We start from the raw sequence: 12618 nt of genomic DNA, 5'->3' as shown, positions 1-12618 counted from the left end.
CGAATTCGTAAAAGTTGAACACATTTCAACTCGGGCGAATTTCGCAGCGAATGTTTCATGATGTCCAATTCGCTTCGCTTCCGCATGAAGTATGAACCAGGCTTGAGAGGGTGTTCAAGTTTGGTGGCCTTTTATACATTGTTTGTGTACATATTTTTTAACAAGTACATGTACATGTACATAGGCCCCTACTTTTTCCAAATGCATTTTTCCAACTTGTACATGTATGTATTTTGTCCATAGCTATACATGTACGCATATATGTATCAACGCAAATTGACATGGTGATTGTTTCATAATACAGTTTCATGTAATTATTACATGTAAAGATAGAAGCTCACTTTAGCTCCTTTCAGTGACAAATGAAATTTAAGTCCATAATTAAAATTAATGTATACATTGTAAATGTACATAATGTACAATCATGTACGGTAGGCCTACACATGTTTTGTCTGTTTGTTTCACTTGAGTCATGGACTGTTTCAATGTAGGGACATTTCCAACACATGAACAGATTGTATATTCAGAAAACGCAAAGTATCTATAGGCCTTACCCCACTTTTTTGTAGACAGTAAGGTACACGGGTACATCATACACATGTGCTTAAATAAATTGAATTGAAAGCTTTTCCAAATCAGTAGGCCCAGCAGGGATTTGGCTTAAATCCCAGTCAATCCTCGGCGGGGTCTCACAAAACGAACCTGGATACAATGAAAATGCCAGGGTTAATCAGGCTTGAACTGCGTAGTTCTACAAATGGTTGCAGCATGCTGGGGTCTTGGAAAATGGAAAAGACAGATCTCAGGCTACTGCGCTGAGAGTAAATTTATGGCAAAAGCACATGGGACAAACGTTTTGACTGGAATGTGAACTGTTTCTGTGCAGTCTGGTAGTTGGCGTTTAGTGTGTCAAATTTCAAAATTTCAGTCGTCCCAGCCTAAGTGACATTGGAGACTTTATCAACTCAATTGGTTCTCAGAAACATACACACATGTAAAACATTTCAGGCAGTACGTACATGTAGCTTTAATTCATTTGAACTGTTTAATTAATTTGTTTGGATAAAAGTTACCATAAGGCAAGGGAACAGACATCATGTACATTTGTACCTTCACCTTGGTTTAAACTTAACTTCATAATAATGCAATTTTAGCTGCGTTTTATAATGCCAATATTGGCAAGCATTACAGGAGGACTGTAACACTAACAACAGTAGGACTGTCCTGAATATACCGAATATTCGCACATTTTGATCATCAACCGAATATTCCAATAGGTTTGCCGGTTTAATATTCGAAAGCAAAAAAAATATGCACATAAGGCCAAAAAAAAAAGTCTGAGGTTTCTGGTATGGAGCTTGTCCAAAAAGTGGTGCGGCGACGCGGCTTTTAAAAAAAATTTACCTGACTTTTTTGCTTCAAATGTCGGCTGATGACTGCAAATGGTGCCCGACTAAACTTAGTGCAAATATAGGCCTATGGGAGTCCAGAGAGGCCACATAAAGCTTATTCTCAATCATAACCCCATCCAAAAACACGTTAAAATTGTGCAGCAGCAGGATTCCAGTCAAACCAGTGAGTTTGGCGGTTTTGAGACATCATCTTTCATTGAAAAAAAAACCTTTTTCATTTTGCCGATGCGCATGGCTACGGCGGCGCGCGCGCATACCAGAAACCGGAGACTTTTTTTTTTGGGCCTAATGTACACACACGACTGTGATGTTACTTTATCATAAACTTGCGACGTTTTATTTTCGGGAGCCATTTTTTTTGGCGGTGGTAACTTTTATTGTTGATGGCTTGTTCATTGTTTTTAAAAAGCCCTTGACAGTTGATAAAGTACCGGTACTTAATGCAAAACACTTCATATCTATTGCCGCATGCACATTTTAACCGGTGGCTCTGCATGCAACTTTTGACCGCCGCGGTACGTAGTTGCAGCTGGCAGTTTCAAATATCTGAACATTATTGTGGTCGGACACAGTTTCGAGTAATCAAATACAACATTATTCGAAAAATGGACAGCCCTGCTCAACAGAGTTGACTGTGGCATTGTGTGTTGTAAGTTTGTACAAATGTATTGTCCACTATTGTTTGGATTGTTTTTCTCCCCTTTTGCCCCTTTTTCGGATGTACATTGTAATTTTTAGCAAGTAGACTGATTGTGAGCTTTGCAGGGGTGTGAAATCTCAGCTTTAAAGCTGATTTCAACCTTTTTTGTTTTGGATTTTAGCTTTTTTCCCTCACTTGCTGTGTACAAAAGTATAGGAGATTTCCAAAGTTCAGCTTTTTTACACCTTTTTTCAGCTGTTTTCAGCTATTTTTATCAGTGGTCACTCACACCCCTGGCTTTGATTGATCATACAGTTTTTTGTGAAACATAATTGACAGGACATTTATTTTCTCATATTGCAACTGACGGATTTTCTGTGCACGGTCACAATGCAAGCTTCCCGTTTGTTGTTTCAGACAATGTGTTTGGACTGAGGGAGGGCATAACCCACAAAGAGCATCTTACAAGCAAACATGATGCACTGGGTTCTTAACAGTTGGCTGTTAAGATTGCACATTGTACATGAACAAACAGCAGTTGAATAATGACCAACATTGCAGCGTCCTGATTAACTGGTAAACAAGGAACTTCATCTATTATTACCCAAGCCATTCATGTACACCCTTTCCCTCCAACAAAGCAAATTAGTTTGAAATCCAACCATCCAACAAAGTGCACTCCATAACTTTGTCATTAATCTCAGCTGAAACAGCTGTTGATGATAATTAAACTTGTATACAATGGAATGACAGATGGGTGGCAGAGGAGACGCAGGTGTCACTTTTTAATGAGGTTGTTACACTGCCTTGCTCTATGATTACACCCCACCCCCAACCGACAGTCATAGGATCTGTTCTAACATGACTGATGTACTCCTGTGGATCGTTATTAAAAACTGGTCTTCCCTTTGCTACTGATGGCTGAACAGTGTTTACATGTAGATCCCGAACACAGATGTTGAACTGGAATGCTTTCACTTACGATTCTCGTGACATTGATGGCTGCAATGTGTGAGATTTTTGTCAGTTTTGACAGTTTACCTAGAGCTGCACAAGTTTTTTTGGCTGGGTTGTGATCAAACTAGGAAAACAAAGATTACTGATGCGATATTGAGGCTGCGCAAGGTGGCAGGAATGAAAAGGATGTCGTTAAGTTGCACAGAAGTGAAGTGATGTGTATCACTCTTGTCTGAAAATTAAAACTAAAGTTCCGGGAAAAAAAAACAACTTGCCTGCTAGCCTGGATTAGCTGAATGTCAGAGCATAGTACTCACGGAATCTCTTAAAAGTCATAATGAGAAGCCATTTTTGCGGTGGTGCCACGCCTGCGCACGTGTGTTTTTAAAGACGAGGCGCGACCCTATTGGTTGAAGGAGACGGAGTGCATACATTACTTGAGCATGATTCGCGTGGCCCTGGAACCACCGCAGAAAATGGCCGTCGCCAAATTTGTGCAATTAAATTTTTTCCTTCGATTTTTTATTCTTTTGCCATTTGACCCCCCCCCCCCCCGCCAACTTCAAACGATGAAAAATACTTTTACAAAAATGGATTGCCATTAGGTCAACCTGTAGAAAATGCTTGCACTTCCAAGTCTTTTATCACTGTTCACAAGTACTTCATTCACACCTATTTTCTTTGTCCCCAACTATCTGTTGGGGACAAAGAAAATAGTGCTATCTGGCACTTGCGCTGTTGGATATTGTGGAAATGAAATTTAAAAAAAATAAATAAAATAAATTAAGTACAAAAAAATTTAATTTAAAATATTTGCATGAATGAAGATACCCGGTAGTTTAATTTGTCACACTTCAGAAAGTTTTTAGGAATTAAAAAACATAATTTAAAAGATGAAAGCAGCTTCTTCAGTTTGTCAAGCTGTTGATTTTTATTTTTAGAGTAAAAGCAAACAATTTCCAATTGGCTAAATTTTATGTTGCCAGCTAAACAGGTGTGAAAGGCATTTTTTTCTTCAGATTTTAATTTTTTTCCCGACAGGATGGTACTACTTCAAAGGCTAAAAAGTATGAAAAGCATCTAGAAATTAAAAAAATAATTAAATGCCATTAGGATAAAGTGCTTGCACTTCCAAGTCTTTCACAACTGTAAACAGTAATTCGCACCTCTTTCCATAATTCCAAAACGTGTGAAAGAAGACAGTTCAATTTGTCACGCTTAAGATTTTTTGAAGGGAAGTTTTAATGGCCAACCAGACAGTATTGTCCCATTAACAGCTGCAATCCAGGTGTGCTATCATGCTTGACGTCGGCGGCAAAAGAAATGACACGGTTGAAAGTTTATTCATTTCCCCCGTCATGCACGTGAAGCTGTCTTCATTTCCCACGCATTTTGCGCTCCATAAAGTTTACCAAATTGTCACGGAAACCCTGTTCCATTATTGAGGCAAATTACAATGTACGCTCGCTGAACCCACTTTGCACTTTGTTGTCGTGAATCTCGATAGCGGGGATGGCATTGCAGGAGTGAGGATTATAATAGATGGTTGTCATGGCGACGGGTTTTCAGCAGTCACCGCTTTGGAATGTAGATTTAGTGTCTGAAGTGTCATAACATCTCCTGATATAGCTTCCTGTGTGTGGAGAAGCCTCGTGATTTGTGGGGACACAAAAAGTGTTTTCCCGGAAGATTGTTTATGAAATCTTGCTGAACTGAAAGTGATTTCTCCAACTTTCAAAATTGAGGAAAATTCGCACCATGTACAAACTATTTTCTTCGAAATAAATTGAACTGAAAGTGATTTCTCCAACTTTCAAAACTGAGGAAAATTCGCACCTGTATAAATTGTTTTGTTCGAAATAAATTGGTTGTTTGAATTTGTGACCTGCTTGTGCAGTGACTGAATTGCTCGCAAAACTATTGCATCAAATCCAGGCTACATTTATGAAAACTAACTAGGTTTGCAAACATTAGAGATTAGCAAAGAAATTGGCAGTTTCCCTGTCGATGTCAATATGTTTGTTTGTGTGTCCTATTAAGAAGACAAACTTTGTATATTGGTGCCATTCGGCCATGGGATTCTGTATGGCTATATCAAATTAACAAAGGAATTCTTAACGGTTAAAAACAGTCACTTGATTGATTTTGACTGTGGTGGCGTAACTGTAGCTTAATTTTTCAGCCAGAGATTAGCTAAACTAAATGCAGTAGTCACAACACCATTTGAACTGTATACTGATGACAGGATGATGTGTTCATGATAAATGCAACTAGTAGGGTAGCCATTAATTAATTGCTTCCCATAGTAGCCCACAGAGCCTTGGTTGGAATGATGATGATTGATCATCCATGGTTTCATTCAAGGACATGCTTTTGTCTGCACTGATCCTTCTTATGATCAACGGAGCCTATTAACATGACAACAGTTGCCTTTATGTACTGCATGTGTTACGTCTACTGGTATACGTATGTATTATAGGCGTATATACATCCCAATTTATGTAATTTAATATTAGATTCATTCATGACCATATTTTGTGGACATTACATTTAAGTTGAAAACGTTTTACATACATGTACTGGTATGTTAAGATTTTCACACAACCCAATCCCAAAACAATAGTGCACAATAATCCTACTTTGAGTTAAATATTGTCGTTCAGAATATAGTGACAATCAGCTTAATGAAGTACAGGTATTTTATTTGCACTATTAATAAATACCTTGGAGAGTTGATAGCTTCTGATTGGTCGAGACTCGATCACATGGGGGTGCGTTAACGGTGATATAAAGATCGGCTGACCCGCTTAAAAAACGAGCGAATAAAAGGTTCCTGAACCAGCATTGATCCAGCATCATGTACAATGTACAAGCAAATGATTGGCCAAATATATTATATTCAACAGTCCTACGGTAGCTTACAACAAGCGAGGGTCATTAACAGCGACCATCCCCCAACCCGGTCATTATCACGCAGTGAAGACTGGCTCCTGTCCCTAAACATGCTAAATCTTTGTCATTTTCCTGTTACATACAAGTTTGCACATTGTACATGTATGATGCCGTATTCTGCTCTTTAGACACTGTTCCTGTTGTGACAGCTCAAAATTAATGGTGCTTGCCTGGTTCCATCTTGTCAGCAGCTTTTGTGTCTAAGTCCTATTTTAGATCCTGTTCATTTTTTGTCCAGCCTAGTCCAAGCCAGTCAGCTACCAGGCCCTATTCAATATTAATAAAAACTTCCCAGCTGCCACACCTCAAAATGGCTTGATAAATAACTTCCCCTTCTAAAACAAGCTGTGTAAATTACCAGGATTCTTGACACTAAGAAAACAAAAACATTGACAGGTGCAGGTCAGTTTTGACCAAAAACCAATTTTTGTTTTCCCTAGAGAAGTAGTTTAGGATCTTATCTGATATTGGGCAAGGAATTTTTATTTAAAAAAAATTGCCAGAACATTGACCTGGATAACTAAATAAACTGTGCAAGGTGCAATTTTGGAGTGGTGTGGTTTGACCAGTTGTTAACCATTGATGGACTGACCATGCAGGCAGTGACCGCAGAGTGTGGGAACCAGAAAAAAAACAAAACATCTGTGGTGACAGCAGACCACAATCCTTTTTGTTTTTCTGGAAGTGGAAAGATACCGGTAGGGAACGGTACATACAGGATCTGAATTTTCTTTCATTATAATACATCTGAGTGAACATTTCTTCATTTTTTAAAAGTTTCATAATCGTATTTCTGGTTTTTTTTTTTTTACATGTTCATCGTAAAAAAAATACAGGCCTGCCAACTGTCACGCATTGAGCGTGAGACTCGCGTATTTCAGGTTATTCTCATGCTCTCACGCCCACATAGGATTTCTTGCGCTTAATGCACTAACAAAAATAAATAAATACTCGAAAATGATGCTTAAATGATCATCTTTTGCTAAAACAAAATTGGTTATTTGGGTCAGAAATTGCCGCAGATTGCACCACGAGCATCTAGAATCCAACATTTTCCCTGGCCCTTAAGCGGGCCCCGAACTCCATGCCGTTAGGGCTTCGTGCCTGCATTGGTTCTGATCAAGCTCCATTACCAAATTCTCACTCTCAGCTCTTAGTCTTACTGAAAGTTGGCAGCCCTGAAGATGTTTTGTTTAAAATAATAAAATGTTTACATCCCTTTTGCCCAACCCAACCATTCAAGAAGCTTTTGATATTATCTGTAATCAAGTGAATCAGTATATTGTGTACAGGTGTGTGATGATATGGCAACATTATGATAATAATAAATGCATTATTATTAATAGGGTAGTCATCATTCTCATATGGCATTGGACTCATTGCCAGCGTGTTTACCCCATGATGACGGGTAAATTATTTAAACAGCCTTCTGAGCCTTTCATTAAGACCATTCCATCAACTATACTGCACAGTGCTGTTTTTAATGTGTTGGTTCTCAGAGCGACCTTATATCACTCAGCCATTCCACTCAGCACAAACAACAAACAGAAATGCCCCAGCGCCCGAAAATTGACATTGCCAAGGTGAGCGTTTACTACAGGTATAGCAAGGAGAAAATGAGCCATTTGGGAGCTGTTAATAATGTGGTTTCAGTTCATTGGAATTTGAAATCCTTGAGTTGATAAATTAGCATATTTTCTGAAAGAAAATTTTATTTCATTTTTTCCCCTGATTTACATTATAAAATATTTTTCCGTTTCTCTGTTTTGTTTTTTTAGACCCAACAATAGTTTGAAGCATTGAGATGATCGACAACAACTTTAAATACTATAAATAGTTTACTTTTCAAGGAAAAATTTGACCTGCTTTAACATTAGGTTTTTAGTTACAAAGTGAACTTTAAAATAACCTAGATTGAGAGACGCATAAAAATGTGAAACAAATCTTGAGACAAGCTAAACTGATGTCACATTATTTTATTCTAACATAGCTCAGTTGTGTTTTTAACTTGTTTTTCCCTTTCATACTGTTCATAACATGCACATTGTGTATCAAGACCGTTCTTGGCTCAGCTCCCAAGCAATGTTTTCTCACAGCTATCACATGAATTTTGCAGCGTTGTTTATATTTAGCTGGGGCTATAATAAACAAATGTAGGGTATCATGGCACATTAGGCCCATCTTGTGTATGATGCGGCGATACCCAATAACCAAGAATGTGCTTCAAGTCTTCATGGTCATAACAAAATACTACCAGTGTCTGGAAAATTGTTTGAAAAACAAATCTACCGGTACTGCAAAGACTTTCAACTCAAATGCCACATGTGGAAAAAGCTTGTTTTATCTACACATGCTTCTTAAAGGTATTGCAAACATAACAAATACTAGCAAATATTATGAAATCCTGTGAAATCATGGCACCTGGTGTGCTGTCATATTCAAGAAAAACAAAATGTTTGTATTAATTTCCAATATTGGTCGGCCGACAATCGTTGGAAAAAAACCTGAATTTTTTTGAAATACTACCCCCAATTTACCAAATTTAGTTCGTCCACATTTTTTTGGCAATTGGTTACACATCCGTGAATGGGTGCAAGCCAGCTAGTCTGCTAACTTGACCTGACAATTCCCCGATGTCTACAAATTGCTCCGTTTCATCTGAAGTAGGGTCAGGGAACCAGAGTAGAAGAACCTATCATTTTTCCCCTTCGTTTTTCCAGCATCTATGAACACAAAACTTGAAACAGGTCAGTGTAACAATATTTGTTGTAAAATACAATGTTCTATCCCCAAAATCCATCCATTTCTGAAAATTACAGCAAAAGCCAATGTGCCGGTATTAACATGTACCGGTACCTTTAAAAAGCAATTAAATTTGATACACCAATGAAGCATAAAGGAGCATGTTCTTCCACTTATCTGGAAAAAAGGAGAATTACTGAAATTGATCCTTGTAGATCAGAAATTATGCATGTTCTTCTTTATAAAAGAACCCATTTTTACAGCTGTCCATAGAATAGGGCCTACATGCTTTGAAGCTAACCAGCTGAGGGAGAACCGAAGGCATTCAAATTCACATGAGATGATGAGAATTAATTTTGGGTCAAAACTAAAACATTATTTTTACAGTCATATTTTGTGTTTTGTTTTGGGGGTATTTGTTTTTCATAACAAAAATGCATAGTTATCTGAATTTTGGATACCTTGGCTACTCAGAAAAAAAAAAACCCAAAACAGTATCGATTTTGACATGATTTTTCTAGTGTCCGACTTCAGGCGTCAATTTATACTCAAAACAAAGTTTTGGGGGACATTCCTCATTTTGCTACACTACAGAATGTTGGTCACATTTCCCAAAGCAATTAAACGAAACCGGAATTATCAAAAAGAGGACCTACATGTACGTGTATGTAAACACATTCACCCGATCTTCCTTTGAGTTAGGCGCTACATGTGGCACAAATAATTAACAATGTTTTCAAACCTATTTAATTTACAATTTAACCGCAGTACTTTGATTACATTTGAAGTATAGTACACATAGTTACATATGCAAGTTTTTACTTTTTCAATGACTGCCCGCTATTTCAAATGTCAATCATTGTTGAATTATCAAAATGTCAATCACGCCAGTCTATCTGCAGACATAATGGGCAGGCATCACTCGTGTCAGCCTTTGTGAAATGGCTAAAAATGTGTGAAAAGGTTTAAACAGTTTAAAATATTTGCTAAACGTTTACAAAATTAAACGAAAAGTCACATCCTTACACCAGACCTGTGTACAAATCGTAAACCTTGCCAGTGTCAACCTGTGCTCAATCCGACCAGTTTCCACTCATGGTGAACCAATGTTGATATCAACACTGACAAACCCCTTTTCAGCTCCTTCCTCAAGTCTGTGGTCAGTGGACAATCTTGCCTGAAGTCCATTCCAGGCCATGTTAATCACCAAGGCTAAGCAATTAGCCAACTGTTTGCTTAGCATCCAGGTGGTGATTTCTTTATGGACTTTCCCCTGATAAGGGCCAAGTACACACTGTGGACAATCCTGCTTGTTTTGAGCTCTGGCACTGACCTTAATTCCATCATAGAGGTTTTTGGTGTGCACACATTCCACAGACATTGGACAGTTGTTGGGCAGTTTCCAGGAAGGTTACTACAGTTAATTTGTTTGATTTATTCAAAACATGTTGTCAGGGATTTCATCAAGGCTAAATGGCAAATGTACTGATGAATCCTGGCACATGAAATTGCACACTTACATATAAGCCTCAAATAAGTTTAAGTTTCAAATAAAGATTACTGTCTGGAAGAAATCTATACCGTGAAGGGGAATCTTGTTGAAAGGGAAAAGGATCGGCGTGCATTTTCCGTGCCGACTTGATTACCAGGCTGCTTTCTCAAGAACTAGAGAAATCGGTTGGTTTCATCATTCAGACATCATTTGTAAATATTCAAAAATGAAACTGTCAAAATATGAAACATCCTGTACTTGAAGTACCGGTTCATGTACTGTATACATGTGTAAGTAAATACAAGTAAATAAGGATCATGCATGCACCCTGAGAAATCATTGCGCCTACCGGTATATGCTGTCATCATATTAATTATTGTTCCTTGAATCAGCAAAAACAAATTTTTTTTTTGCAAATGGTGTCCACAATGGTACTTTTTGCTTACATTTTTGAGCGGTCTGAGGACTTGTGTTTATATTTTTAAATTATGTTTAAGTAGGGTCTGTACAAGATGCCCATCACGTATAAGGCCCAGAACTGGCTACCTACCGTACTTTAGGCGAGGGATGAGCAAAGAGGGGAAAGAAATAGTATGTGGCCTAGGCAAAGAGACATTTGTTAGCAGGAAGATCACTATTCATGTCACGTTCAAACTACAGGTACATGTACCGGTAGGGCACTCGATGCTCAGAGATTATAATTCTAGGGCAAACAGGATACGGATAAGGAAATCTTGAGGAATGTTGGAAGGAACACTTTTTCCTGCTCATTTGATTCACACATTTAGCTGCACATGTACATATGTACCAGTCAAGTCTGTGCCAACTTGGAATTATGCTTCAATTGACATGATTGAGGCAAGGTGTGTGTGCATTGTTGGATCTGATGGTAAACACCAAACACCTGATAAGAACATTATTGATCAGTCAGTGGACACATTCTTCCTGTATTTGTCTGGACTTAGTAAGATCTGTTGCATCAATGATCAAGGTTATCTTGTGACTTGGTGATGTCAGTTGCATCCTAGCACACACAATGCTTGTTTACATATTGAGCAAGGTTGTCCATTCCATTGCACTTAGGTCATTCATACAAGTTTGTACACCTGTTGTAACATCATGGAGCTCCATGCATACTAGGATTGCCTGTTCCGGCCATTATTGCTGGACAAGTCATAAGGACAGCTGGAGCCTAATGACCCAGATAGTCTTGATCCAGATTTGGATTTAGATTTTACTCTCCTCGTATTAAATGCCAGGGACTTACCAGTCCCTGATAAGTGAGGTATAAAGTGCGCATGATGAGAGGTCACCATCGCAAGATGAGTCAAATCCAGTCTTGCCAACTTCGGTAGGGCATTGGAGGAAGAAACCCTCCATAGGGCTACTTAGAAAATTCTGAGCATACATGTAGCTCACACAGGCTGTTTTAAAGCTGATGCACACGGAATTTCCAGTGTAATGCCGCAAACGTTCCCAAGACTGGATTAATTTGATTCATCTTGCAGATAATGATGGCAACCTCTATCACTGCAGTGGCTTCACTGCGCTTGTTGGGGACCTGCTGTATAAGGGGAATAAAGTGCAAATGCAGTAAGACAGCTCTGCTCTACATGTATGTGGAACCCCTGAGTTAGGTACAAACAGAAAGTTATACATATGACCTCTCAAATGCAAGATCTTTAGAGACCCTTTGCGTCAGACATCACATGCTGGTTGCACCATGGAGGTAGAATTCTACCTCCATGGTTGCACCAAAACACGCTCCTATTTCATTTGCCTGAATTCCGTACTACTCTCCAATCATTCCTTCAAATATGACATTGACATTTGGGTTTCGATCTAGACCATTGTTGATCATAGTCTGGTGGATTCGAGTGACAGTCATAGTCTGGATTTGAGTGACCCAATTGTGTGAAAATCAAGGTTATTCCCATCAGTTTCTTTTCCGGGGATTTGCCACATCATGTACTTTGCAGACTGCAGACGCATGCTTCACTACTTGTCAACAATCAACCATTGTCGTTAACCAAGTACCGTATACCTTCACATGGCAGGTGATTCTTTGCTCTTCCATGTGCTGCTGACTTTGTTGTCAATCACTATGGCTACCAATTCAACAATCACTTACAGGGCATACGAATTGCGTGCACTGAAACCTTCGGGAAAAACCACAGTGCCTCTCCATGTCCACTTAAGCCTGAGAGATCTCGGAATTGGCTTGATAAGACCAACAAGAAGGGGCCGTAGATCCAGTGGCGCACCCAGGATTTGGTGGTGGGGGGGGGCTCAACCATTTTTTTTGTGTACAAATTTGTTAAAAGTTGAATTTTTTTCCAAAAATTTTGGCCAAAATTTTTGGCCGCAGAAAAAGATTGTGTTTTTTTTTTGAGGGGCGGCCTATTTTGACGTTGGTGGCGCCA

The sequence above is a fragment of the Patiria miniata genome, unplaced genomic scaffold (assembly GCF_015706575.1).
Source record: "Patiria miniata isolate m_02_andy unplaced genomic scaffold, ASM1570657v1 HiC_scaffold_29, whole genome shotgun sequence".
NCBI classification, from domain to species: Eukaryota; Metazoa; Echinodermata; class Asteroidea; order Valvatida; family Asterinidae; genus Patiria; species Patiria miniata.
This window is presented reverse-complemented; position numbering follows the sequence as displayed.